Raw genomic sequence first — 26,902 nt, forward strand, 5'->3', positions numbered from 1 at the left:
GACCTTTATCTAACTACCTAAACTAATACTAGCCTGCCTATAGAAGAGTGCACTAGACAAAAGCCTAGATAAGCAACTATAGGCAAGTCTAGCTACAAGCGCTTCCCTTTTAACAATTTCACGTGCTATTTAACTCTCTTTCTAAAGTGCTTTTTATCTTTTAATTACTCTACTTGTGCGCTATTAGTCTCTAGCTAGTATTTAGCTTTAGAAGAAATTTACCTCCTATTTAGAGCTATATTCCTAAATAACTTAACTTATCAAAGGGGCTTTACACGGCGAAGGCTAGCAACTACGTATAGGATTCTTACCCTCTATAATGTCCTATTCTAAGGAACTTAGACTGCTACTAACGCTAAAGCGCCCTCTGCAAATTACAACTTAGACCCTAAAAGAGCCAGATTTTAAATTTAAGCTGTTGCCGCTTCACTCGCCGTTACTAGGGCAATCCCTATTAGTTTCTTTTCCTCTACTTATTAATATGCTTAAGTTTAGCGGGTATCCCTACCTAATCTAAGGTTAAGAGCTTAAAAAGTATCTTAATAGATACTAACAACTATAACAAGAGGCGCAAAATGTGCTGCGCTCTAGGCTAATATACTAGCTACTAATTGTTTTAAGGCAAGTCCTAAGTAGAATAAACACCAAACACTAAGTAGAGCTTAAGGGTACAAATAACGCTTAAATAGGCATGCCCTATAGAATACTAAGGGGCGCAATATGCGTTTAAAGATTTAATAATTTACTAAATTCTGTAATTTACACTACTTATCGCATTTTGCTGCGTTCTTTATTAATACTAGAACCAAGAGATCTATTATTAAAAGTTGTAATTTATTACAGTATTACTAACGCTAACTACAATTGCAAGTAGTTTTAGGGGATCTAATTAGTAGGCAAGCCTACTAAGGAAACAAATAGTACGCAAAAAATATAGGCAGAATTAAAGTAGACTACTACTACTAATTAAGGCAGCAGTGCTTTAAAAATAGGTAATAATCCTTCTACAGGTTCACCTACAGAAACCTTGTTATAACTTTTACTTCCTCTAAATAACCAAGTTTAACAAACTTTCTAGCTTAGGGTAGTTATTACTAACCTCCCTAAGCTAGTCCAAAGGCCTTACTAAGCCATTTAATTAGTAGTAGCAATAGGTAGTGTGTATAAAGGGCAGGGACGTAATCAACGCATGCTAATAACACGCGCTTACTAGGCATTCCTCGTTAAAGAGCAATAATTGCAATACTCTATCCCTAGCATAATAGAGTTTAACAAGATTACCTAGACCTTTTAGTTAAGGTAAAGAACTTGTTAGCTCTGTTAGTATAGCGCGCGTGCGGCCTAGAACATCTAAGGGCATTACAGACCTGTTATTGCCTTAAACTTCTATTAGCTTAAGCTAATAGTCCCTCTAAGAAGCTAGCAACTAGCTAAAGCTAGCCTAGCTATTTAGTAGGTTAAGGTCTTATTTGTTATCGCAATTAAGTAGACAAATTACTCTACTAACTAAGAACAGCTATGCACCACTACCTAAAAAATTAAGAAAGAGCTCTTAATCTGTTAATCCTTATTTTATCTAGACCTAGTAAGTTTCCCTATATTAAGTTAAATTAAGCCGCAGGCTCTACGCCTAGTAGTGCCCTTCTATCAATTTCTTTAAGTTTTAGCCTTGCGACCATACTCCCCCTAGAACCTAAAAACTTTAATTTCTTATAAGGTGCTGAGCGAGTTAGAAAAAGAACATTGCCTAATCCCTAGTTAGCATAGTTTACAGTTAAGACTACAACAGTATCTAATTATCTTTAATCCCCTAACTTTTATTTACTAATTAATAAAAACATCCTTAGCAAATGCTTTCGCAGTAGTTAGTCTTTAATAAATCTAAGAATTTTACCTCTAATAATTAAATACTAATGCCCCTAACTGTCCCTATTAATTATTACAGCAGTCCTAGAAACTAATAAAATAGGACCGCACGTCCTATTCTATTATTCTATGCTAACGTATTTGAGCAAAGGCCTACTTTAAATACTCTAATTTTTTTAAAGTAAAAGTCCTAGTCCCTAACACGCCTAGTAAAGGGTATAAGGTTCTCTAGAAGGAAGGCCTAGCTAGACAAGTACACGCGGTAAGGCAGACCTGCTAGCTAGACCTAAGTTTTAACTACGAGCTTTTTAACTACAATAACTTTAATATACGCTATTAGAGCTAGAATTACCGCAGCTGCTAGCACCAGACTTACCCTCTAATTGTTCCTTATTAAGAGGTTTAAATTGTACTTATTCTAATTACAAGACCTAAAAGAGCCCTATATTAGTATTTATTATCACTACCTCCCTATATTAGGATTAGGTAATTTACGCACCTGCTGCCTTCCTTAGATATAGTAGCCGTTTCTTAGGCTCCCTCTCTAGAATTAAACCCTAATTCCCTGTTACCCGTTAAAACTATAGTAAGCTAATACCTTACCATCAAAAGTTAATAGGGCAGAAATTTAAATAAACTATTGCTAGCGCAAGGCTATACAATCCGTAAAGTTATTATAAATCACTAAGAAGCCCCAAAGGGCGTTGGTTTTTTATCTAATAAATACACCCCTTCTAAAGTTAGGGTTTTTAGCATGTATTAGCTCTAGAATTACCATAGTTATCTAAGTAGTAAGGTACTATCAAATAAACGATAACTAATTTAATAAGCTATTCGCAGTTTCACAGTATAATTACTTATACTTAGACATGCATAGCTTAATCTTTAAGACAAGCATATAACTACTAGTAGAATTAACTAGGTAACAATCCTAATACCTAATACGCCAAAGCGCACAAGCACTACCCCTAAAAGGAGGCAGAAAGTACGTAATAAGAAATCGCAGAAGCGATTCTAGCTACTAGCATAACAGCACACAAGGCACTAGTTATAACTAGCAACTAATTTAATTACCCCCACTAAGTTTCTTAAGGAATAGTCTATAATAAAGCCTAATAGGCATTTCTGCGTGTTTAAACTCGCCACATACATGCCTTAAGTAGAGAAAACCTACACTTTGCCACGCTTACTAGGAGCGGATGCTAGGCAGGGCTGTCCCCTAAGATCTGTTAAATAGTTTAGCAGTGCCAGCCATCTATAGACCCTAAATTTTGCCTACTACTAAAACTTTAACAGTAGGACTTTAGGTGCTAACCACAAAACTAGGCGTAATAGCAGGGTTGCTTTAGCATATAGGCCTAGGCCTGCCTAGTTAAGTAGAAGAGTAATCTCTAAGCCCCTAATTACCTACTAATTAGAGCAAATCTAAACTAGGCAGAAATCTAGGAAACAAGGCTAGCTATTATAAAACCAAAACTTTTAAATTTAGTCTAACTGCCGCTAAAACAGGCGTAGAGCGCTAACAACAGGGAGTTATAGGGAGTATAGACGCGGACACGAGCAAAAATTGCCCCCTTAGTGCCTAATAATACTAGTTTAACCGCCTAATCCAAGAACTGCGCGCAGTAGATTTAACCTTAGTTAGTTAGTTAGGCATTTAGTATTTAAGAATCTATTTACCCTCCTTATATATTATAGGAATAGGTTTTGGTTTAATTTTCGCGTCGCGGGGTTAGTGCAGCAGAAAATAGCTTAGAGGTACACTTTTTTGTATGTAAAACCATATAGACATACGCAGCCCTATACAAACTATAAACCCGTATTCGCTAGATAAGAGTAACTTAGAATTTTATTAGTAGTAGGTAAATATATAGATAAGGATATCTACTCTAATATCTATACTCTACTATAACTACTATATCTATATTAACTATAGATCTATTAGCTCTATCTATATCTACTTAATAGATAAGGCAAGAAATAGAGATAGTATAAAAGAAGAATATAAAGGTATTATTTAATACTAGTAGGTTATAAAAGAAAGTATAGTAGGACTAGCTAGTAGAGAAAAGGTTTTATAAAATATAAGGATATACTTAACAGTAAAGAATAATAGATAATAGTATAATATAATAAGTATTATAAAAAGGATATAATAGCTACTAGTATAGAATAGTCTAAAGTTATAGAAAGGACTAAAGTAATAGAATAAATAAAAGGTATAGAACGCGCTAAAGTTATAGAACACTAACCCTAAAAAATAAAAAGTTATAGAACGCCCTAAAGTTATAGAACGCCCTAAAGTTATAGAACACTACCCCTAAAAAATAAAAAGTTGTAGAACGCCCTAAAGTTATAGAACGCCCTAAAGTTATAGAACGCCCTAAAGTTATAGAACACTACCCCTAAAAAATAAAAAGTTGTAGAACGCCCTAAAGTTATAGAACTCCCTAAAGTTATAGAACACTACCTCTAAAAAAGAAAAAGTTATAGAACGCCCTAAAGTTATAGAACACTACACCTAAAAAATAAAAAGTTGTAGAACGCCCTAAAGTTATAGAACGCCCTAAAGTTATAGAACACTACCTCTAAAAAAGAAAAAGTTATACAACGCCCTAAAGTTATAGAACACTACACCTAAAAAATAAAAAGTTATAGAACGCCCTAAAGTTATAGAACGCCCTAAGCTTATAGAATAGCCTACAGGATTTTTTTAAATATTAATAGAATACCCTAAAGGTTTAAATAATCTATAGTTATAGAATAGCCTAGAGGAATTTTTAAGTATAGAAGGCTATAAAGTTATAGAACAGTACCCCTAAAAAATAAAAAGTTATAGAACGCTCTTAAGTTATAGATCACCGCCTAAAAATCTATATAGATTATCTTAAATCCTTTCTTAATCTTCCTATGCTATATATTAACTGCCTAAGGTACGTACATACACAACCTGTTCTTTTGTATATTTTGCAAGGATTGCTCCTAGCTCTAGCCCTCTCTATCTTGCAATTACTATATAACTTGTTCGCTATAGCCCTCTTCCTTCTATTAACAGCAGCTATTTAGGCAGCAGTTTTGCAAATAAGGAGGGCATAATATCCCAATTTTAACCAAGCTAGCAACAGGCTTACGCTTAGTAGCTTGTAACAACAAGGCTACTTAACTACTTACATAACCTAGCCAGACAACTAAGTTATCTATAAAGGATTTAATCCTGCGCACTATACAATTACAATACACTAGCTAACAACCCTAACTTTAATAGGGCTGCTAACGCTAATCTAGTAAGGTTCTAGGCCAAAGGCCTATTTATATCTAACTAGTGCAGGCAGAAATCACCCCGTTCTAGCATAGATTCTAACTTAGAGGCGTTTAGCTATAATCTAGCAGATAGTAGCTTCGCGGCAATACCTAGTTAGATAGCCGCAAAAACTAATTATCTAAAACCGCAGTTCCTCTCGTACTAAGCGGTATTACTATTAGGGCAAGGTTATTAGTAGGGTAAAACTAACCTATCTTACGACAGTCTAAACCTAGCTCACGTTCCCTATTAGTAGGTAAACAATCCAACGCTTACTAAATTCTGCTTTAGTATAATAGGAAGAGCTAATATTAAAGGATTAAAAAGCAACGTCGCTATAAACGCTTGGCTACCACAAGCTAGTTATCCCTATGGTAACTTTTCTAGCACCTCTAGCCTTAAATTTTAAGGGACTAAAGGATTAATAGGCCACACTTTTATAGTTTGTATTCACACTAAAAATCAAAATCAAGGGGACTTTTGCCCTTTTACTCTACTAGAGATTTCTATTCTCTATAAGTCCCCCTTAGGACACCTACGTTATAGTTTAACAGATATGCCGCCCTAGCTAAACTCTCTACCTAACAATATCTTTAACCTAGATTAGCCTACAAAGGACCTTAAACGCTAGAAGTTAGGCAGTAAGGCCTAGCTCCGCTTTATCAAATAAGTAAAAAAACAATAAGGGTAGTAGTATTTCACTAGCGCTAAAGCTCCTACCTATTCTACACCCCCTATATCTTTTTATAATGTTAAACTAGAGTTAAGCTTAATAGGGTCTTCTTTCCCCGCTAATTTAGCTAAGCCCGTTCCCTTAGCTATGGTTTCGCTAGATAGTAGATAGGGATAGTAGGAATCTTGTTAATCTATTTATGCGCGTTACTAATTAGATAACAAGGCATTTGGCTACCTTAAGAGAGTTATAGTTACTCCTGCTGTTTACCCGCGCTTAGTTAAATCTCTTCGCTTTAATATTTAGAGCACTAGGCAGAAATCACATTACGTTAACACCACTTTCTAGCCATCATAATACTATGTTTTAATTAGACAGTTAGATTCCCCTTATCTATACTAGTTCTAAGTTAGTTATTAAACGTACGCTAGACGGCCAAAACCTGCCAAGGGTGTCTGCACCCTAGCGCTAAGAGGCGCCTACCTTATAGTTAGTGCCCTTCTGCGCTAGAGGCTTCTCCCTAAGGCCTAACGTACCTAACCCTTAGAGCTAATCCTTTTCCTAAAGTTATAGATCTATTTTGCTAACTTCCCTTATCTACATTATTCTATTAACTAGAGGCTTTTTACCTTAGAGACCTACTACAGTTATAAGTACAACCTAGTGTAAAAACTATTTCTTTAAGCAGATTTTTAAGGCTTATTAGGAGCGCACTAAACGCTACAAAAGTACAGCGCTCTTCTAGCTATTAAACCCTAGCTCTAGACAAACTAATTTTAGGGTAACAGACTATTAAGAAGAAAAGAGAACTCTTCTTAGGGCTCCTGCTAAGGTCTCCGCTCTTAGTTGCGTTACTACAGAGAATCTACATCTAGGTGCTAGAATATTAACTAGCTTCCCTTTTAAGGGCGCAGCGCAAGCACTAATATTAAAATAGAATTACCCTATCTCTTAGGATTAACTAACCCGTGTCTAACTACTATTTACACAGAACCTTTCCCTACTTTAGTCCTTAAAGTTCTTATTTAAGTATTTACTACTACTACTAAGATCTGCACTAGAGGCCATTCTACCTAGGGTTACCCCTAAGGCTTTGTTACAAGCCTCTACGCCTACCTACTCGCCAGGGCTTAAATCTTGCCCTAGCAGCGGGGTATAGGTAACACGCTTAAGCGCCATCTATTTTTAGGGCTAGTTTATTTAGTAGGTAAGTTATTACACACTCCTTAGCAGATTCTAACTTCTATAGCTACTATCCTGCTGTCTAGATAAACTAACACCTTTTATAGTATCTAATAAGTGTGCATTCTAGTACCTTAACCCTATATTTAGTTTATCCCGTATCGCTAGTTCTACTTACCAAAAATAGCCTACTAGTAATAGTACATTTAAGTGTCTACGTTTAATTAAGTAACAAGGACTTCTTACATATTTAAAGTTTAAGAATAGGTAAAGGTTATTTTAACCCCTAGGCCTCTAATTATTCGCTTTACCTTATAAAACTAAATACGTTACTACTATCCTAAGGGAAACTTTAGCAGGAACTAGCTACTAGATAGTTTAATTAGTCTTTCGCCCCTATGCCTAAATTTAACGATTAATTTGCACGTTAGAACCGCTATAAGCCTCTACTAGAGTTTCCTCTAGCTTTACCCTATTTAAGCATAGTTCACTATCTTTTAGGTCCTAATAGCTATACTCTTACTTAAATCCTTCTAAAGACATTAGGATTAGTTAATAGTGCACCCTAAAAGGGTTCCTACCTCTATTCACTTTTATTACGCGTCTAGGCTTAACACCTAAATACTTGCATAGATATTAGACTCCTTAGTCTATGTTTTAAGACAGGCCGCTTATAGCTATTACGCCAGCATCCTAGCAGATGCGCGGACCTTAGTCTAGGCTAGTTACATATTGTCTCCCCTATAAGGCCTCCCTAAAGGGAGGTACGTAATAGAGACCTTTATCTAACTGCCTAAACTAATACTAGCCTGCCTATAGAAGAGTGTACTAGACAAAAGCCTAGATAAGCAACTACAGGCAAGTCTAGCTATAAGCGCTTCCCTTTTAACAATTTCACGTGCTATTTAACTCTCTTTCTAAAGTGCTTTTTATCTTTTAATTACTCTACTTATACGCTATTAGTCTCTAGCTAGTATTTAGCTTTAGAAGAAATTTACCTCCTATTTAGAGCTATATTCCTAAATAACTTAACTTGTTAAAGGGGCTTTACACGGCAAAGGCTAGTAACTACGTATAGGATTCTTACCCTCTATAACATCCTATTCTAAGGAACTTAGACCACTACTAACGCTAAAGCGCCCTCTACAAATTACAACTTGGACCCTAAAAGAGCTAGATTTCAAATTTAAGCTATTGCCGCTTCACTCGCCGTTACTAGGGCAATCCCTATTAGTTTCTTTTCCTCCACTTATTAATATACTTAAGTTTAGCAGGTATCCCTACCTAATCTAAGGTTAAGAGCTTAAAAAGTGTCTTAATAGATACTAACAACTATAACAAGAGGCGTAAAATGTGCTGCGCTCTAGGCTAATATGCCAGCTACTAATTATTTTAAGGCGAGTCCTAAGTAGAACAAACACCTAACACTAAGTAGAGCTTAAGGGTACAAATAACGCTTAAACAGGCATACCCTATAGAATACTAAGGGGCGCAATATGCGTTCAAAGATTCAATAATTTACTAAATTCTACAATTTACACTACTTATCGCATTTTGCTGTATTCTTTATTAATACTAGAACTAAGAGATCTATTATTAAAAGTTATAATTTATTACAGTGTTACTAACGCTAACTGCAATTACAAGTAGTTTTAGGGGATCTAATTAGTAGGCAAGCCCACTAAGGAAACAAATAGTACGCAAAAAACATAGGCAGAATTAAAGTAGACTACCACTACTAATTAAGGCAGTAGTGCTTTAAAAATAGGTAATAATCCTTCTGCAGGTTCACCTACAGAAACCTTGTTATGACTTTTACTTCCTCTAAATAACCAAGTTTAACAAACTTTCTAGCTTAGGGTAGTTATTACTAACCTCCCTAAGCTAGTCTAAAGGCCTTACTAAGCCATTTAATTAGTAGTAGCGACAGGCAGTGTATACAAAGGGCAGGGACGTAATTAACGCATGCTAATAACACGCGCTTACTAGGTATTCCTTATTAAAGAGCAATAATTGCAATACTCTATCCCTAGCACAACAGAGTTTAACAAGATTACCTAGACCTTTTAGTTAAGGTAAAGAACTTGTTAGCTCTATTAGTGTAGCGCGCGTGCGGCCTAGAACATCTAAGGGCATCACAGACCTATTATTGCCTTAAACTTCTATTAGCTTAAGCTAATAGTCCCTCTAAGAAGCTAGCGACTAGCCAAAGCTAGCCTAGCTATTTAGCAGGTTAAGGTCTTGTTTATTATCGCAATTAAGCAGACAAATCACTCTACTAACTAAGAATAGCTATGCACCACCACCTAAAAAATCAAGAAAGAGCTCTTAATCTATTAATCCTTATTTTATCTAGACCTAGTAAGTTTCCCTATGTTAAGTTAAATTAAGCCGCAGGCTCCACGCCTAGTAGTGCCCTTCCGTCAATTTCTTTAAGTTTCAGCCTTGCGACTATACTCCCCCTAGAACCCAAAAACTTTAATTTCTTGTAAGGTGCTAAGCAAGTCAGAAAAAGAACATCGCCTAATCCCTAGTTAGCATAGTTTACGGTTAAGACTACAACAGTATCTAATTATCTTTAATCCCCTAACTTTCATTCACTAATTAATAAAAACATCCTTAGCAAATACTTTCGCAGTAGTTAGTCTTTAATAAATCTAAGAATTTCACCTCTAACAATTAAATACTAATACCCCTAACTATCCCTATTAATTATTACAGCAGTCCTAGAAACTAACAAAATAGGACTGCACGTCCTATTCTATTATTCTATACTAACGTATTTAAGCAAAGGCCTGCTTTAAATACTCTAATTTTTTCAAAGTAAAAGTCCTAGTCCCTAACACGCCTAGTAAAGGGCATAAGGTTCTCTAGAAGGAAGGCCCAGCCAGACAAGTACACGCGGTAAGGCAGACCTACTAGCTAGACCCAAGTTTTAACTACAAGCTTTTTAACTGCAACAACTTTAATATACGCTATTAGAGCTAGAATTACTATAGCTACTAGCACCAGACTTACCCTCTAATTATTCCTTATTAAGAGGTTTAAATTATACTTATTCTAATTACAAGACCTAAAAGAGCCCTATATTAGTATTTATTGTTACTACCTCCCCGTGTTAGGATTAGGTAATTTGCGCGCCTGCTACCTTCCTTAGATATAGTAGCCATTTCTTAGGCTCCCTCTCTAGAATTAAACCCTAATTCCCCGTTACCCGTTAAAACCATAGTAAGCCAATACCTTACCATTAAAAGTTAATAGGGCAGAAATTTAAATAAACCATCGCTAGCGCAAGGCTATGCAATCCATAAAGTTATTATAAATCACCAAGAAGCCCTAAAGGGCGTTAGTTTTTTATCTAATAAATACACCCCTTCTAAAGTCAGGGTTTTTAGCATGTATTAGCTCTAGAATTACCACAGTTATCTAAGTAGTAAGGTACTATCAAATAAATGATAACTAATTTAATAAGCCATTCGCAGTTTTACAGTATAATTGCTTATACTTAGACATGCATAGCTTAATCTTTAAGATAAGTATATAACTACTAGTAGAATTAACTAGGTAACAATCCTAATGCCTAATACGCCAAAGCGCACAAGCACTACCCCCAAAAGGAGGTGGAAAGTACGTAATAAGAAATCGCAGAAGCGATTCTAGCTACTAGTATAATAGCACACAAGGCACTAGTTACAACTAGCAACTAATTTAATTACCCCTACTAAGTTTCTTAAGGAATAGTCCGCAATAAAGCCTAACAGGCGTTTCTACGTGTTTAAACTCACTACATACATACCTTAAGTAGAGAAAACCTACGCTTTACTACGCTTACTAGGAGCGGATGCTAGGCAGGGCTGTCCCCTAAGATCTATTAAATAGTTTAGCAGTGCTAGCCATCTATAGACCCTAAATTTTGCCTACTACTAAAACTTTAACAGTAGGACTTCAGGTGCTAACTACAAAACTAGGCGCAATAGTAGGGTTGCTTTAGTATATAGGCCTAGGCCTGCCTAGTTAAGTAGAAGAGCAATCTCTAAGCCCCTAATTACCCACTAATTAGAGCGAATCTAAACTAGGCAGAAATCTAGGAAACAAGGCTAGCTATTATAAAACTAAAACTTTCAAATTTAGTCCAACTACCGCTAAAACAGGCGCAGAGCGCTAATAATAGGGAGTTATAGGGAGTATAGACGCAGACACAAGCAAAAATTGCCCCCTTAGTGCCTAACAACGCTAGTTTAACTGCCTAATCTAAGAACTGCGCGCAGCAGATTTAACCTTAGTTAGTTAGTTAGGCATTTAGTATTTAAGAATCCATTTACCCTCCTTATATATTATAGGAACAGGTTTTGGTTTAATTTTCACGTCGCGGGGTTAGTGTAGCAGAAAATAGCTTAGAGGTACACTTTTTTATATGTAAAACCGTGTAGACATACGCAGCCCTATACAAACCATAAACCCGTATTCGCTAGATAAGAGTAACTTGGAATTTTATTAGTAGTAGGTAAATATATAGATAAGAATATCTACTCTAATATCTATACTCTACTATAACTACTATATCTATATTAACTATAGATCTATTAGCTCTATCTATATCTACTTAATAGATAAGGCAAGAAATAGAGATAGTATAAAAGAAGAATATAAAGGTATTATTTAATACTAGTAGGTTATAAAAGAAAGTATAGTAGGACTAGCTAGTAGAGAAAAGGTTTTATAAAATATAAGGATATACTTAACAGTAAAGAATAATAGATAATAGTATAATATAATAAGTATTATAAAAAGGATATAATAGCTACTAGTATAGAATAGTCTAAAGTTATAGAAAGGACTAAAGTAATAGAATAAATAAAAGGTATAGAACGCGCTAAAGTTATAGAACACTAACCCTAAAAAATAAAAAGTTATAGAACGCCCTAAAGTTATAGAACGCCCTAAAGTTATAGAACACCCTAAGCTTATAGAAGGCCCTAAAGTTATAGAACGCCCTAAAGTTATAGAACGCTACCCCTAAAAATAAAAAGTTGTAGAACGCCCTAAAGTTATAGAACACTACCTCTAAAAAAGAAAAAGTTATAGAACGCTCTAAAGTTATAGAACACTACCTCTAAAAAAGAAAAAGTTATAGAACGCCCTAAAGTTATAGAACACTACACCTAAAAAATAAAAAGTTGTAGAACGCCCTAAAGTTATAGAACGCCCTAAAGTTATAGAACGCCCTAAAGTTATAGAACACTACCTCTAAAAAAGAAAAAGTTATAGAACACTCTAATATTATAGAACACTACCTCTAAAAAAGAAAAAGTTATAGAACACTCTAATATTATAGAATACTAACCCTAAAAAATAAAAAGTTATAGAACACTCTAATATTATAGAACACTACCTCTAAAAAAGAAAAAGTTATAGAACACTCTAATATTATAGAATACTAACCCTAAAAAATAAAAGTTATAGAACGCCCTAAAGTTATAGAACGCCCTAAAGTTATAGAACGCCCTAAAGTTATAGAACGCCCTAAAGTTATAGAACACTACCCCTAAAAATAAAAAGTTATAGAACGCCCTAAAGTTATAGAACGCCCTAAAGTTATAGAACGCCCTAAAGTTATAGAACACTACCTCTAAAAAAGAAAAAGTTATAGAACGCCCTAAAGTTATAGAATACTAACCCTAAAAAATAAAAAGTTATAGAACGCCCTAAAGTTATAGAACGCCCTAAAGTTATAGAACACTACCCCTAAAAAATAAAAAGTTATAGAACGCCCTAAAGTTATAGAATACTACCTCTAAAAAAGAAAAAGTTATAGAACACTCTAATATTATAGAATACTAACCCTAAAAAATAAAAAGTTATAGAACGCCCTAAAGTTATAGAACGCCCAGTTATAGAACGCCCTAAAGTTATAGAACGCCCTAAAGTTATAGAACGCCCTAAAGTTATAGAACACTACCCCTAAAAAATAAAAAGTTGTTGAACGCCCTAAAGTTATAGAACGCCCTAAAGTTATAGAACACTACCCCTAAAAAATAAAAAGTTGTAGAACGCCCTAAAGTTATAGAACACCCTAAAGTTATAGAACGCCCTAAAGTTATAGAATACTACCCCTAAAAAATAAAAAGTTGTAGAACGCCCTAAAGTTATAGAACGCCCTAAAGTTATAGAACGCCCTAAAGTTATAGAACACTACCCCTAAAAAATAAAAAGTTGTAGAACGCCCTAAAGTTATAGAACGCCCTAAAGTTAGAACGCCCTAAAGTTATAGAACGCCCTAAAGTTATAGAACGCCCTAAAGTTATAGAACACTACCCCTAAAAAATAAAAAGTTGTAGAACGCCCTAAAGTTATAGAACGCCCTAAAGTTATAGAACGCCCTAAAGTTATAGAACACTACCCCTAAAAAATAAAAAGTTGTAGAACGCCCTAAAGTTATAGAACGCCCTAAAGTTATAGAACGCCCTAAAGTTATAGAACACTACCCCTAAAAAATAAAAAGTTGTAGAACGCCCTAAAGTTATAGAACTCCCTAAAGTTATAGAACACTACCTCTAAAAAAGAAAAAGTTATAGAACGCCCTAAAGTTATAGAACACTACACCTAAAAAATAAAAAGTTGTAGAACGCCCTAAAGTTATAGAACGCCCTAAAGTTATAGAACACTACCTCTAAAAAAGAAAAAGTTATACAACGCCCTAAAGTTATAGAACACTACACCTAAAAAATAAAAAGTTATAGAACGCCCTAAAGTTATAGAACGCCCTAAGCTTATAGAATAGCCTACAGGATTTTTTTAAATATTAATAGAATACCCTAAAGGTTTAAATAATCTATAGTTATAGAATAGCCTAGAGGAATTTTCAAGTATAGAAGGCTATAAAGTTATAGAACAGTACCCCTAAAAAATAAAAAGTTATAGAACGCTCTTAAGTTATAGATCACCGCCTAAAAATCTATATAGATTATCTTAAATCCTTTCTTAATCTTCCTATGCTATATATTAACTGCCTAAGGTACGTACACACACAACCTGTTCTTTTGTATATTTTGCGAGGATTGCTCCTAGCTCTAGCCCTCTCTATCTTGCAATTACTATATAACTTGTTCGCTATAGCCCTCTTCCTTCTATTAATAGTAGCTGTTTAGGCAGCAGTTTTGCAAATAAGGAGGGCATAATATCCTAATTTTAACTAAGCTAGCAACGGGCTTACGCTTAGTAGCTCGTAACAACAAGGCTACTTAACTACTTACACAACCTAGCTAGACAACTAAGTTATCTATAAAGGATTTAATCCTGCGCACTATATAATTATAATACACTAGCTAACAACCCTAACTTTAATAGGGCTGCTAACGCTAATCTAGTAAGGTTCTAGGCCAAAGGCCTATTTATATCTAACTAGTGCAGGCAGAAATCACCCTATTCTAGCATAGATTCTAACTTAGAGGCGTTTAGCCATAATCTAGCAGATAGTAGCTTCGCGGCAATACCTAGTTAGACAGCCGTAAAAACTAATTATCTAAAACCGCAGTTCCTCTTGTACTAAGCAGTATTACTATTAGGGCAAGGTTATTAGTAGGGTAAAACTAACCTATCTTACAACGGTCTAAACCTAGCTTACGTTCCCTATTAGTAGGTAAATAATCTAACGCTTACTAAATTCTGCTTTAGTATAATAGGAAGAGCTAATATTAAAGGATTAAAAAGCAACGTCGCTATAAACGCTTAGCTGCCACAAGCTAGTTATCCCTGTGGTAACTTTTCTAGCACCTCTAGCCTTAAATTTTAAGGGACTAAAGGATTAATAGGCCACACTTTTATGGTTTGTATTTACACTAAAAATTAAAATTAAGGGGACTTTTGCCCTTTTACTCTACTAGAGATTTCTATTCTCTATAAGTCCCCCTTAGGACACCTGCGTTATAGTTTAATAGATATGCCGCCCTAGCTAAACTCCCTACCTAATAATATCTTTAACCTAGATTAGCCTACAAAGGACCTTAAACGCTAGAAGTTAGGTAGTAAGGCCTAGCTCCGCTTTATTAAATAAGTAAAAAAACGATAAGGGTAGTAGTATTTTACTAGCGCTAAAGCTCCTACCTATTCTACACCCCCTATATCTTTTTATAATGTTAAACTAGAGTTAAGCTTAATAGGGTCTTCTTTCCCCGCTAATTTAGCTAAGCCTATTCCCTTAGCTGTAGTTTTGCTAGATAGTAGATAGGGATAGTAGGAATCTTATTAATCTATTTATGCGCGTCACTAATTAGATAACAAGGTATTTAGCTACCTTAAGAGAGTTATAGTTACTCCTGCCGTTTACCCGCGCTTAGTTAAATCTCTTCACTTTAATATTTAGAGCACTAGGCAGAAATCATATTATATTAACACTACTTTCTAGCTATTATAATACTATATTTTAATTAGACAGTTAGATTCCCCTTATCTATACTAGTTCTAAGTTAGTTGTTAAACGTACGCTAGACAGCCAAAACCTACTAAGGGTGTCTACACCCTAGCGCTAAGAGGCGCCTACCTTGCGGTTAGTGCCCTTCTACGCTAGAGGCTTCTCCCTAAGGCCTAACGTACCTAACCCTTAGAGCTAATCCTTTTCCTAAAGTTATAGATCTATTTTGCTAACTTCCCTTATCTATATTATTCTATTAACTAGAGGCTTTTTACCTTAGAGACCTACTATAGTTATAAGTACGACCTAGCGTAAAAACTATTTCTTTAAGTAGATTTTTAAGGCTTATTAGGAGCGCACTAAATGCTGCAAAAGTGCAGCGCTCTTCTAGCTATTAAACCCTAGCTCTAGACAAACTAATTTTAGGGTAACAGACTATTAAGAAGAAAAGAGAACTCTTCTTAGGGCTCCTGCTAAGGTCTCCGCTCTTAGTTGCGTTGCCGCGGAGAATCTATATCTAGGTGCTAGAATATTAACTAGCTTCCCTTTTAAGGGCGCGGCGTAAGCACTAATATTAAAACAGAATTACCCTATCTCTTAGGATTAACTAACCTATATCTAACTGCTATTTACACAGAACCTTTCCCTACTTTAGTCCTTAAAGTTCTTATTTAAGTATTTGCTACTACTACTAAGATCTGCACTAGAGGCTGTTCTACCTAGGGTTACCCCTAAGGCTTTGTTACAAGCCTCTACGCCTGCCTACTTGCTAGGGCTTAAATCTTGCCCTAGCAGCAGGGTATAGGTAACACGCTTAAGCGCTATCTATTTTTAGGGCTAGTTTATTTAGTAGGTAAGTTATTACACACTCCTTAGCAGATTCTAACTTCTATAGCTACTATCCTACTATCTAGATAAACTAACACCTTTTGTAGTGTCTAATAAGCGTGTATTCTAGCACCTTAACCCTACGTTTAGTTTATCCTATATTACTAGTTCTACTTACTAAAAATAGCCTACTAGTAATAGTATATTTAAGTGTCCACGTTTAATTAAGTAACAAGGACTTCTTACATATTTAAAGTTTAAGAATAGGTAAAGGTTGTTTTAACCCCTAGGCCTCTAATTATTTGCTTTACCTTATAAAACTAAATACGTTACTACTATCCTAAGGGAAACTTTAGTAGGAACTAGCTACTAGATAGTTTAATTAGTCTTTCGCCCCTATACCTAAATTTAACAATTAATTTGCACGTTAGAACTGCTGCGAGCCTCTACTAGAGTTTCCTCTAGCTTTACCCTATTTAAGCATAGTTTACTATCTTTTAGGTCCTAATAGCTATACTCTTACTTAAATCCTTCTAAAGATATTAGGATTAGTTAATAGTGCACCCTAAAAGGGTTCCTACCTCTGTTTACTTTTATTACGCGTCTAGGCTTAACACCTAAACACTTATATAGATATTAGACTCCTTAGTCTATATTTTAAGATAGGCCGCTTATAGCTATTACGCTAGCATCCTAGCAGATGCGCGGACCTTAGTCTAGGCTAGTTGCATGTCATCTCCCCTATAAGGCCTCCCTAAAGGGAGGTACGTAATAGAGACCTTTATCTAACTACCTAAACTAATACTAGCCTGCCTATAGAAGAGTGCACTAGATAAAAGCCTAGATAAGCAACTATAGGCAAGTCTAGCTACAAGCGCTTCCCTTTTAACAATTTCACGTGCTATTTAACTCTCTTTCTAAAGTGCTTTTTATCTTTTAATTACTCTACTTATACGCTATTAGTCTCTAGCTAGTATTTAGCTTTAGAAGAAATTTACCTCCTATTTAGAGCTATATTCCTAAACAACTTAACTTGTTAAAGGGGCTTTACACGGCGAAGGCTAGCAACTACGTATAGGATTCTTACCCTCTATAACGTCCTGTTCTAAGGAACTTAGACTACTACTAACGCTAAAGCGCCCTCTACAAATTACAACTTAGACCCTAAAAGAGCTAGATTTTAAATTTAAGCTATTGCCGCTTTACTCGCTGTTACTAGGGCAATCCCTATTAGTTTCTTTTCCTCCGCTTATTAATATGCTTAAGTTTAGTAGGTATCCCTACCTAATCTAAGGTTAAGAGCTTAAAAAGTGTCTTAATAGATACTAACAACTATAACAAGAGGCGCAAAATATGCTGCGCTCTAGGCTAATATGCTAGCTACTAATTGTTTTAAGGCAAGTCCTAAGTAGAATAAACACCTAATACTAAGCAGAGCTTAAGGGTACAAATAACGCTTAAACAGGCATGCCCTATAGAATACTAAGGGGCGCAATGTGCGTTTAAAGATTTAATAATTTACTAAATTCTATAATTTACACTACTTATCGCATTTCGCTGCGTTCTTTATTAATACTAGAACTAAGAGATCTGTTATTAAAAGTTATAATTTATTATAGTGTTACTAACGCTAACTACAATTGCAAGTGGTTTTAGGGGATCTAATTAGTAGGCAAGCCTACTAAGGAAACAAATAGTACGCAAAAAACATAGGCAGAATTAAAGTAGACTACTACTACTAATTAAGGCGGCAGTGCTTTAAAAATAGGTAATAATCCTTCTACAGGTTTACCTACAGAAACCTTGTTACAACTTTTACTTCCTCTAAATAACTAAGTTTAACAAACTTTCTAGCTTAGGGTAGTTATTACTAACCTCCCTAAGCTAGTCTAAAGGCCTTACTAAGCTATTTAATTAGTAGTAGCAACAGGCGGTGTGTATAAAGGGCAGGGACGTAATTAACGCATGCTAATAACACGCGCTTACTAGGCATTCCTTGTTAAAGAGTAATAATTGCAATACTCTATCCCTAGCACAATAGAGTTTAACAAGATTACCTAGACCTTTTAGTTAAGGTAAAGAACTTGTTAGCTCTGTTAGTGTAGCGCGCGTGCAGCCTAGAATATCTAAGGGCATTACAGACCTGTTATTGCCTTAAACTTCTATTAGCTTAAGCTAATAGTCCCTCTAAGAAGCTAGCGACTAGCTAAAGCTAGCCTAGCTATTTAGCAGGTTAAGGTCTTATTTATTATCGCAATTAAGCAGACAAATTACTCTACTAACTAAGAATAGCTATGCACCACTACCTAAAAAATTAAGAAAGAGCTCTTAATCTATTAATCCTTATTTTATCTAGACCTAGTAAGTTTCCCTATGTTAAGTTAAATTAAGCCGCAGGCTCTACGCCTAGTAGTGCCCTTCTATTAATTTCTTTAAGTTTTAGCCTTGCGACTATACTCCCCCTAGAACCTAAAAACTTTAATTTCTTGTAAGGTGCTAAGCGAGTTAGAAAAAGAACATCGCCTAATCCCTAGTTAGCATAGTTTACAGTTAAGACTACAATAGTATCTAATTGTCTTTAATCCCCTAACTTTTGTTTACTAATTAATAAAAATATCCTTAGCAAATGCTTTTGCAGTAGTTAGTCTTTAATAAATCTAAGAATTTTACCTCTAATAATTAAATACTAATGCCCCTAACTATCCCTATTAATTATTACAGCAGTCCTAGAAACTAACAAAATAGGACCGCACGTCCTATTCTATTATTCTATGCTAACGTATTTAAGCAAAGGCCTACTTTAAACACTCTAATTTTTTTAAAGTAAAAGTCCTAGTCCCTAACACGCCTAGTAAAGGGCATAAGGTTCTCTAGAAGGAAGGCCTAGCTAGACAAGTACACGCGGTAAGGCAGACCTGCTAGCTAGACCTAAGTTTTAACTACAAGCTTTTTAACTGCAACAACTTTAATATACGCTATTAGAGCTAGAATTACTATAGCTGCTAGCACTAGACTTGCCCTCTAATTATTCCTTGTTAAGAGGTTTAAATTATACTTATTCTAATTACAAGACCTAAAAGAGCCCTATATTAGTATTTATTGTTACTACCTCCCTATATTAGGATTAGGTAATTTGCGCGCCTGCTGCCTTCCTTAGATATAGTAGCTATTTCTTAGGCTCCCTCTCTAGAATTAAACCCTAATTCCCTGTTACCCGTTAAAACTATAGTAAGCTAATACCTTACTATTAAAAGTTAATAGGGCAGAAATTTAAATAAACTGTTGCTAGCGTAAGGCTATGCAATCTGTAAAGTTATTATAAATTACTAAGAAGCCCTAAAGGGCGTTAGTTTTTTATCTAATAAATACACCCCTTCTAAAGTTAGGGTTTTTAGCATGTATTAGCTCTAGAATTACTATAGTTATCTAAGTAGTAAGGTACTATTAAATAAATAATAACTAATTTAATAAGCTATTTGCAGTTTCACAGTATAATTGCTTATACTTAGATATGCATAGCTTAATCTTTAAGATAAGTATATAACTACTAGCAGAATTAACTAGGTAATAATCCTAATGCCTAATACGCTAAAGCGCACAAGCACTACCCCTAAAAGGAGGCAGAAAGTACGTAATAAGAAATTGTAGAAGCAATTCTAGCTACTAGCATAATAGCACACAAGGCACTAGTTACAACTAGCAACTAATTTAATTGCCCCTACTAAGTTTCTTAAGGAATAGTCTGCAACAAAGCCTAATAGGCGTTTCCGCGTGTTTAAACTCGCCACATACATGCCTTAAGTAGAGAAAACCTACGCTTTGCCACGCTTACTAGGAGCGGATGCTAGGTAGGGCTGTCCCCTAAGATCTATTAAATAGTTTAGCAGTGCTAGCTATCTATAGACCCTAAATTTTGCCTACTACTAAAACTTTAATAGTAGGACTTTAGGTGCTAACCACAAAACTAGGCGCAATAGCAGGGTTGCTTTAGCATATAGGCCTAGGCCTGCCTAGTTAAGTAGAAGAGTAATCTCTAAGCCCCTAATTACCTACTAATTAGAGCGAATCTAAACTAGGCAGAAATCTAGGAAACAAGGCTAGCTATTATAAAACTAAAACTTTTAAATTTAGTCTAACTACCGCTAAAACAGGCGCAGAGCGCTAACAACAGGGAGTTATAGGGAGTATAGACGCAGACATAAGCAAAAATTGCCCCCTTAGTGCCTAATAACGCTAGTTTAACCGCCTAATCTAAGAACTGCGCGCAGCAGATTTAACCTTAGTTAGTTAGTTAGGTATTTAGTATTTAAGAATCTATTTGCCCTCCTTATATATTATAGGAATAGGTTTTGGTTTAATTTTCGCGTTGCGGGGTTAGTGTAGCAGAAAATAGCTTAGAGGTACACTTTTTTGTATATAAAACTATGTAGACATGCGCAGCCCTATACAAACTATAAACCTGTATTCGCTAGATAAGAGTAACTTAGAATTTTATTAGTAGTAGGTAAATATATAGATAAGGATATCTACTCTAATATCTATACTCTACTATAACTACTATATCTATATTAACTATAGATCTATTAGCTCTATCTATATCTACTTAATAGATAAGGCAAGAAATAGAGATAGTATAAAAGAAGAATATAAAGGTATTATTTAATACTAGTAGGTTATAAAAGAAAGTATAGTAGGACTAGCTAGTAGAGAAAAGGTTTTATAAAATATAAGGATATACTTAACAGTAAAGAATAATAGATAATAGTATGATATAATAAGTATTATAAAAAGGATATAATAGCTACTAGTATAGAATAGTCTAAAGTTATAGAAAGGACTAAAGTAATAGAATAAATAAAAGGTATAGAACGCGCTAAAGTTATAGAACACTAACCCTAAAAAATAAAAAGTTATAGAACGCCCTAAAGTTATAGAACGCCCTAAAGTTATAGAACGCCCTAAAGTTATAGAACACTACCCCTAAAAAATAAAAAGTTGTAGAACGCCCTAAAGTTATAGAACGCCCTAAAGTTATAGAACGCCCTAAAGTTATAGAACACTACCCCTAAAAAATAAAAAGTTGTAGAACGCCCTAAAGTTATAGAACGCCCTAAAGTTATAGAACGCCCTAAAGTTATAGAACGCCCTCTAAAAAAGTTATAGAACGCCCTAAAGTTATAGAACACTACCCCTAAAAAATAAAAAGTTGTAGAACGCCCTAAAGTTATAGAACGCCCTAAAGTTATAGAACGCCCTAAAGTTATAGAACACTACCCCTAAAAAATAAAAAGTTGTAGAACGCCCTAAAGTTATAGAACGCCCTAAAGTTATAGAACGCCCTAAAGTTATAGAACACTACCCCTAAAAAATAAAAAGTTGTAGAACGCCCTAAAGTTATAGAACGCCCTAAAGTTATAGAACGCCCTAAAGTTATAGAACACTACCCCTAAAAATAAAAAGTTATAGAACGCCCTAAAGTTATAGAACGCCCTAAAGTTATAGAACGCCCTAAAGTTATAGAACACTACCCCTAAAAATAAAAAGTTATAGAACGCCCTAAAGTTATAGAACGCCCTAAAGTTATAGAACGCCCTAAAGTTATAGAACACTACCCCTAAAAAATAAAAAGTTGTAGAACGCCCTAAAGTTATAGAACGCCCTAAAGTTATAGAACGCCCTAAAGTTATAGAACACTACCCCTAAAAAATAAAAAGTTATAGAACGCCCTAAAGTTATAGAACGCCCTAAAGTTATAGAACGCCCTAAAGTTATAGAACACTACCCCTAAAATAAAAAGTTGTAGAACGCCCTAAAGTTATAGAACGCCCTAAAGTTATAGAACGCCCTAAAGTTATAGAACACTACCCCTAAAAAATAAAAAGTTGTAGAACGCCCTAAAGTTATAGAACGCCCTAAAGTTATAGAACGCCCTAAAGTTATAGAACACTACCCCTAAAAAATAAAAGTTGTAGAACGCCCTAAAGTTATAGAACGCCCTAAAGTTATAGAACGCCCTAAAGTTATAGAACGCCCTAAAGTTATAGAACGCCCTAAAGTTATAGAACACTACCCCTAAAAAATAAAAAGTTGTAGAACGCCCTAAAGTTATAGAACGCCCTAAAGTTATAGAACGCCCTAAAGTTATAGAACACTACCCCTAAAAAATAAAAAGTTATAGAACGCCCTAAAGTTATAGAACGCCCTAAAGTTATAGAACGCCCTAAAGTTATAGAACACTACCCCTAAAAAATAAAAAGTTGTAGAACGCCCTAAAGTTATAGAACTCCCTAAAGTTATAGAACACTACCTCTAAAAAAGAAAAAGTTATAGAACGCCCTAAAGTTATAGAACACTACACCTAAAAAATAAAAAGTTGTAGAACGCCCTAAAGTTATAGAACGCCCTAAAGTTATAGAACACTACCTCTAAAAAAGAAAAAGTTATATAACGCCCTAAAGTTATAGAACACTACACCTAAAAAATAAAAAGTTATAGAACGCCCTAAAGTTATAGAACGCCCTAAGCTTATAGAATAGCCTACAGGATTTTTTTAAATATTAATAGAATACCCTAAAGGTTTAAATAATCTATAGTTATAGAATAGCCTAGAGGAATTTTTAAGTATAGAAGGCTATAAAGTTATAGAACAGTACCCCTAAAAAATAAAAAGTTATAGAACGCTCTTAAGTTATAGATCACCGCCTAAAAATCTGTATAGATTATCTTAAATCCTTTCTTAATCTTCCTATGCTATATATTAACTGCCTAAGGTACGTACACACACAACCTGTTCTTTTGTATATTTTGCAAGGATTGCTCCTAGCTCTAGCCCTCTCTATCTTGCAATTACTATATAACTTGTTCGCTATAGCCCTCTTCCTTCTATTAATAGCAGCCGTTTAGGCAGCAGTTTTGCAAATAAGGAGGGCATAATATCCTAATTTTAACCAAGCTAGCAACAGGCTTACGCTTAGTAGCTCGTAACAACAAGGCTACTTAACTACTTACACGACCCAGCCAGATAACTAAGTTATCTATAAAGGATTTAATCCTGCGCACTATACAATTATAATATACTAGCTAACAACCCTAACTTTAATAGGGCTGCCAACGCCAATCTAGTAAGGTTCTAGGCCAAAGGCCTATTTGTATCTAACTAGTACAGGCGGAAATTACCCTATTCTAGCATAGATTCTAACTTAGAGGCGTTTAGCCATAATCTAGCAGATAGTAGCTTCGCGGCAATACCTAGTTAGACAGCTATAAAAACCAATTATCTAAAACCGCGGTTCCTCTTGTACTAAGCAGTATTACTATTAGGGCAAGGTTATTAGTAGGGTAAAACTAACCTGTCTCACAACAGTCTAAACCTAGCTTACGTTCCCTATTAGTGGGTGAATAATCTAACGCTTACCAAATTCTGCTTTAGTATAATAGGAAGAGCTAATATTAAAGGATTAAAAAGCAACGTCGCTATAAACGCTTAGCTACCACAAGCCAGTTATCCCTGTGGTAACTTTTCTAGCACCTCTAGCCTCAAATTTCAAGGGACTAAAGGATTAATAGGCCACACTTTTATAGTTTGTATTCACACTAAAAATCAAAATCAAGGGGACTTTTACCCTTTTGCTCTACTAGAGATTTCTATTCTCTATAAGTCCCCCTTAAGACACCTGCGTTATAGTTTAATAGATGTACCACCCTAGCTAAACTCCCTACCTAACAATATCTTTAACCTAGATTAGCCCATAAAGGACCTTAAACGCTAGAAGTTAGGCAGTAAGGCCTAGCTCTGCTTTATCAAATAAGTAAAAAAACGATAAGGGTAGTAGTATTTCACTAGCGCTAAAGCTCCTACCTATTCTACACCCTCTATATCTTTTTATAATATTAAACTAGAGTCAAGCTTAACAGGGTCTTCTTTCCCCGCTAATTTAGCTAAGCCTATTCCCTTAGCTATAGTTTCGCTAGATAGTAGATAGGGATAGTAGGAATCTCGTTAATCTATTTATGCGCGTCACTAATTAGATAACAAGGCATTTAGCTACCTTAAGAAAGTTATAGTTACTCCCACCGTTTACCCGCGCTTAGTCAAATCTCTTCGCTTTAACATTTAGAGCACTAGGCAGAAATTATATTATGTTAACACTACTTTCTAGCTATTATAATGCTATATTTTAATTAGACAGTTAGATTCCCCTTATCTATACTAGTTCTAAGTTAGTTGTTAAACGTACGCCAGACGGCCAAAACCTGCCAAGGGTGTCTGCACCCTAGCGCTAAGAGGCGCCCACCTTATAGTTAGTGCCCTTCTACACTAGAGGCTTCTCCCTAAGGCCTAACGTACCTAACCCTTAGAGCCAATCCTTTTCCCAAAGTTACAGATCTATTTTACTAACTTCCCTTATCTATATTATTCTATTAACTAGAGGCTTTTTACCTTAGAGACCTGCTGCAGTTATAAGTACAACCTAGCGTAAAAACTATTTCTTTAAGCAGATTTTTAAGGCTTATTAGGAGCGCACTAAACGCTACAAAAGTGCAGCACTCTTCTAGCTATTAAACCCTAGCTCTAGACAAACTAATTTTAGGGTAACAGACTATTAAGAAGAAAAGAGAACTCTTCTTAGGGCTCCTGCTAAGGTCTCCGCTCTTAGTTGCGTTACTACAGAGAATCTACATCTAGGTGCTAGAATATTAACTAGCTTCCCTTTTAAGGGCGCGGCGCAAGCACTAACATTAAAATAGAATTACCCTATCTCTTAGGATTAACTAACCTGTGTCTAACTACTATTTACACAGAACCTTTCCCTACTTTAGTCCTTAAAGTTCTTATTTAAGTATTTGCTACTACTACTAAGATCTGCACTAGAGGCTGTTCTACCTAGGGTTACCCCTAAGGCTTCGTCACAAGCCTCTACGCCTGCCTACTCGCTAGGGCTTAAATCTTGCCCTAGCGGCAGGGTATAGGTAATACGCTTAAGCGCCATCTATTTTTAGGGCTAGTTTATTTAGCAGGTAAGTTATTACACACTCCTTAGCAGATTCTAACTTCTATAGCTACTATCCTACTATCTAGATAAACTAACACCTTTTGTAGTGTCTAATAAGCGTGTATTCTAGCACCTTAACCCTGCGTTTAGTTTATCCTGCATTACTAGTTCTGCTTACTAAAAATAGCCTACTAGTAACAGTACATTTAAGTGTCTACGTTTAATTAAGTAATAAGGACTTCTTATATATTTAAAGTTTAAGAATAGGTAAAGGTTATTTTAACCCCTAGGCCTCTAATTATTCGCTTTACCTTATAAAACTAAATACGTTACTACTATCCTAAGGGAAACTTTAGTAGGAACTAGCTACTAGATAGTTTAATTAGTCTTTCGCCCCTATACCCAAATTTAACAATTAATTTGCACGTTAGAACCGCTACAAGCCTCCACTAGAGTTTCCTCTAGCTTTACCCTATTTAAGCATAGTTCACTATCTTTTAGGTCCTAATAGCTATACTCTTACTTAAATCCTTCCAAAGACATTAGGATTGGTTAATAGTGCACCCTAAAAGGGTTCCTACCTCTATTTACTTTTATTACGCGTCCAGGCTTAACACCTAAACACTTACATAGATGTTAGACTCCTTAGTCTATATTTTAAGACAGGCCGCTTATAGCTATTACGCTAGCATCCTAGCAGATACGCAGACCTTAGTCTAGGCTAGTTGCATGTCGTCTCCCCTATAAGGCCTCCCTAAAGGGAGGTACGTAATAGAGACCTTTATCTAACCGCCTAAACTAATACTAGCCTACCTATAGAAGAGTGCACTAGATAAAAGCCTAGATAAGCAACTACAGGCAAGTCTAGCTACAAGCGCTTCCCTTTCAACAATTTCACGTGCTATTTAACTCTCTTTCTAAAGTACTTTTTATCTTTTAATTACTCTACTTGTGCGCTATTAGTCTCTAGCTAGTATTTAGCTTTAGAAGAAATTTACCTCCTATTTAGAGCTACATTCCTAAACAACTTAACTTATTAAAGGGGCTTTACACGGCAAAGGCTAGTAACTACGTACAGGATTCTTACCCTCTATAACGTCCTATTCTAAGGAACTTAGACTACTACTAACGCTAAAGCGCCCTCTACAAATTACAACTTAGACCCTAAAAGAGCTAGATTTCAAATTTAAGCTATTACCGCTTCACTCGCCGTTACTAGGGCAATCCCTATTAGTTTCTTTTCCTCCACTTATTAATATACTTAAGTTTAGCAGGTATCCCTACCTAATCTAAGGTTAAGAGCTTAAAAAGTGTCTTAATAGATACTAACAACTATAACAAGAGGCGCAAAATGTGCTGCGCTCTAGGCTAATATGCTAGCTGCCAATTGTTTTAAGGCAAGTCCCAAGTGGAATAAACACCTAACACTAAGCAGAGCTTAAGGGTACAAATAACGCTTAAATAGGCATGCCCTATAGAATACTAAGGGGCGTAATATGCGTTTAAAGATTTGATAATTTACTAAATTCTACAATTTACACTACTTATCGCATTTTGCTGCGTTCTTTATTAATACTAGAACCAAGAGATCTATTGTTAAAAGTTGTAATTTATTACAGTGTTACTAATACTAACTGTAATTGTAAGTG

General features: G+C 35.2%; 5 non-coding genes across 5 annotated transcripts; all 5 read right to left on the minus strand.

The window, feature by feature from the left end:
- Window positions 1–993: 993 nt before the first annotated feature.
- On the minus strand, window positions 994–2,790 carry IAQ61_008566. The gene has a single exon (XR_010715501.1). It is a non-coding gene; the product is annotated as an 18S ribosomal RNA (ribosomal RNA).
- A 6,001-nt stretch (window positions 2,791–8,791) lies between these two features.
- IAQ61_008567 lies at window positions 8,792–10,588 on the minus strand. The gene has a single exon (XR_010715502.1). It is a non-coding gene; the product is annotated as an 18S ribosomal RNA (ribosomal RNA).
- Window positions 10,589–10,980: 392 nt separating this feature from the next.
- IAQ61_008568 lies at window positions 10,981–17,864 on the minus strand. The gene has a single exon (XR_010715503.1). It is a non-coding gene; the product is annotated as a 28S ribosomal RNA (ribosomal RNA).
- A 165-nt stretch (window positions 17,865–18,029) lies between these two features.
- IAQ61_008569 lies at window positions 18,030–19,826 on the minus strand. Its single transcript, XR_010715504.1, has one exon. It is a non-coding gene; the product is annotated as an 18S ribosomal RNA (ribosomal RNA).
- A 31-nt stretch (window positions 19,827–19,857) lies between these two features.
- On the minus strand, window positions 19,858–26,857 carry IAQ61_008570. The gene has a single exon (XR_010715505.1). It is a non-coding gene; the product is annotated as a 28S ribosomal RNA (ribosomal RNA).
- Window positions 26,858–26,902: the final 45 nt, after the last annotated feature.

This window comes from Plenodomus lingam, assembly GCF_022343315.1.
Source record: "Plenodomus lingam strain CAN1 chromosome Unknown contig_35, whole genome shotgun sequence".
Lineage (NCBI taxonomy): Eukaryota > Fungi > Ascomycota > Dothideomycetes > Pleosporales > Leptosphaeriaceae > Plenodomus > Plenodomus lingam.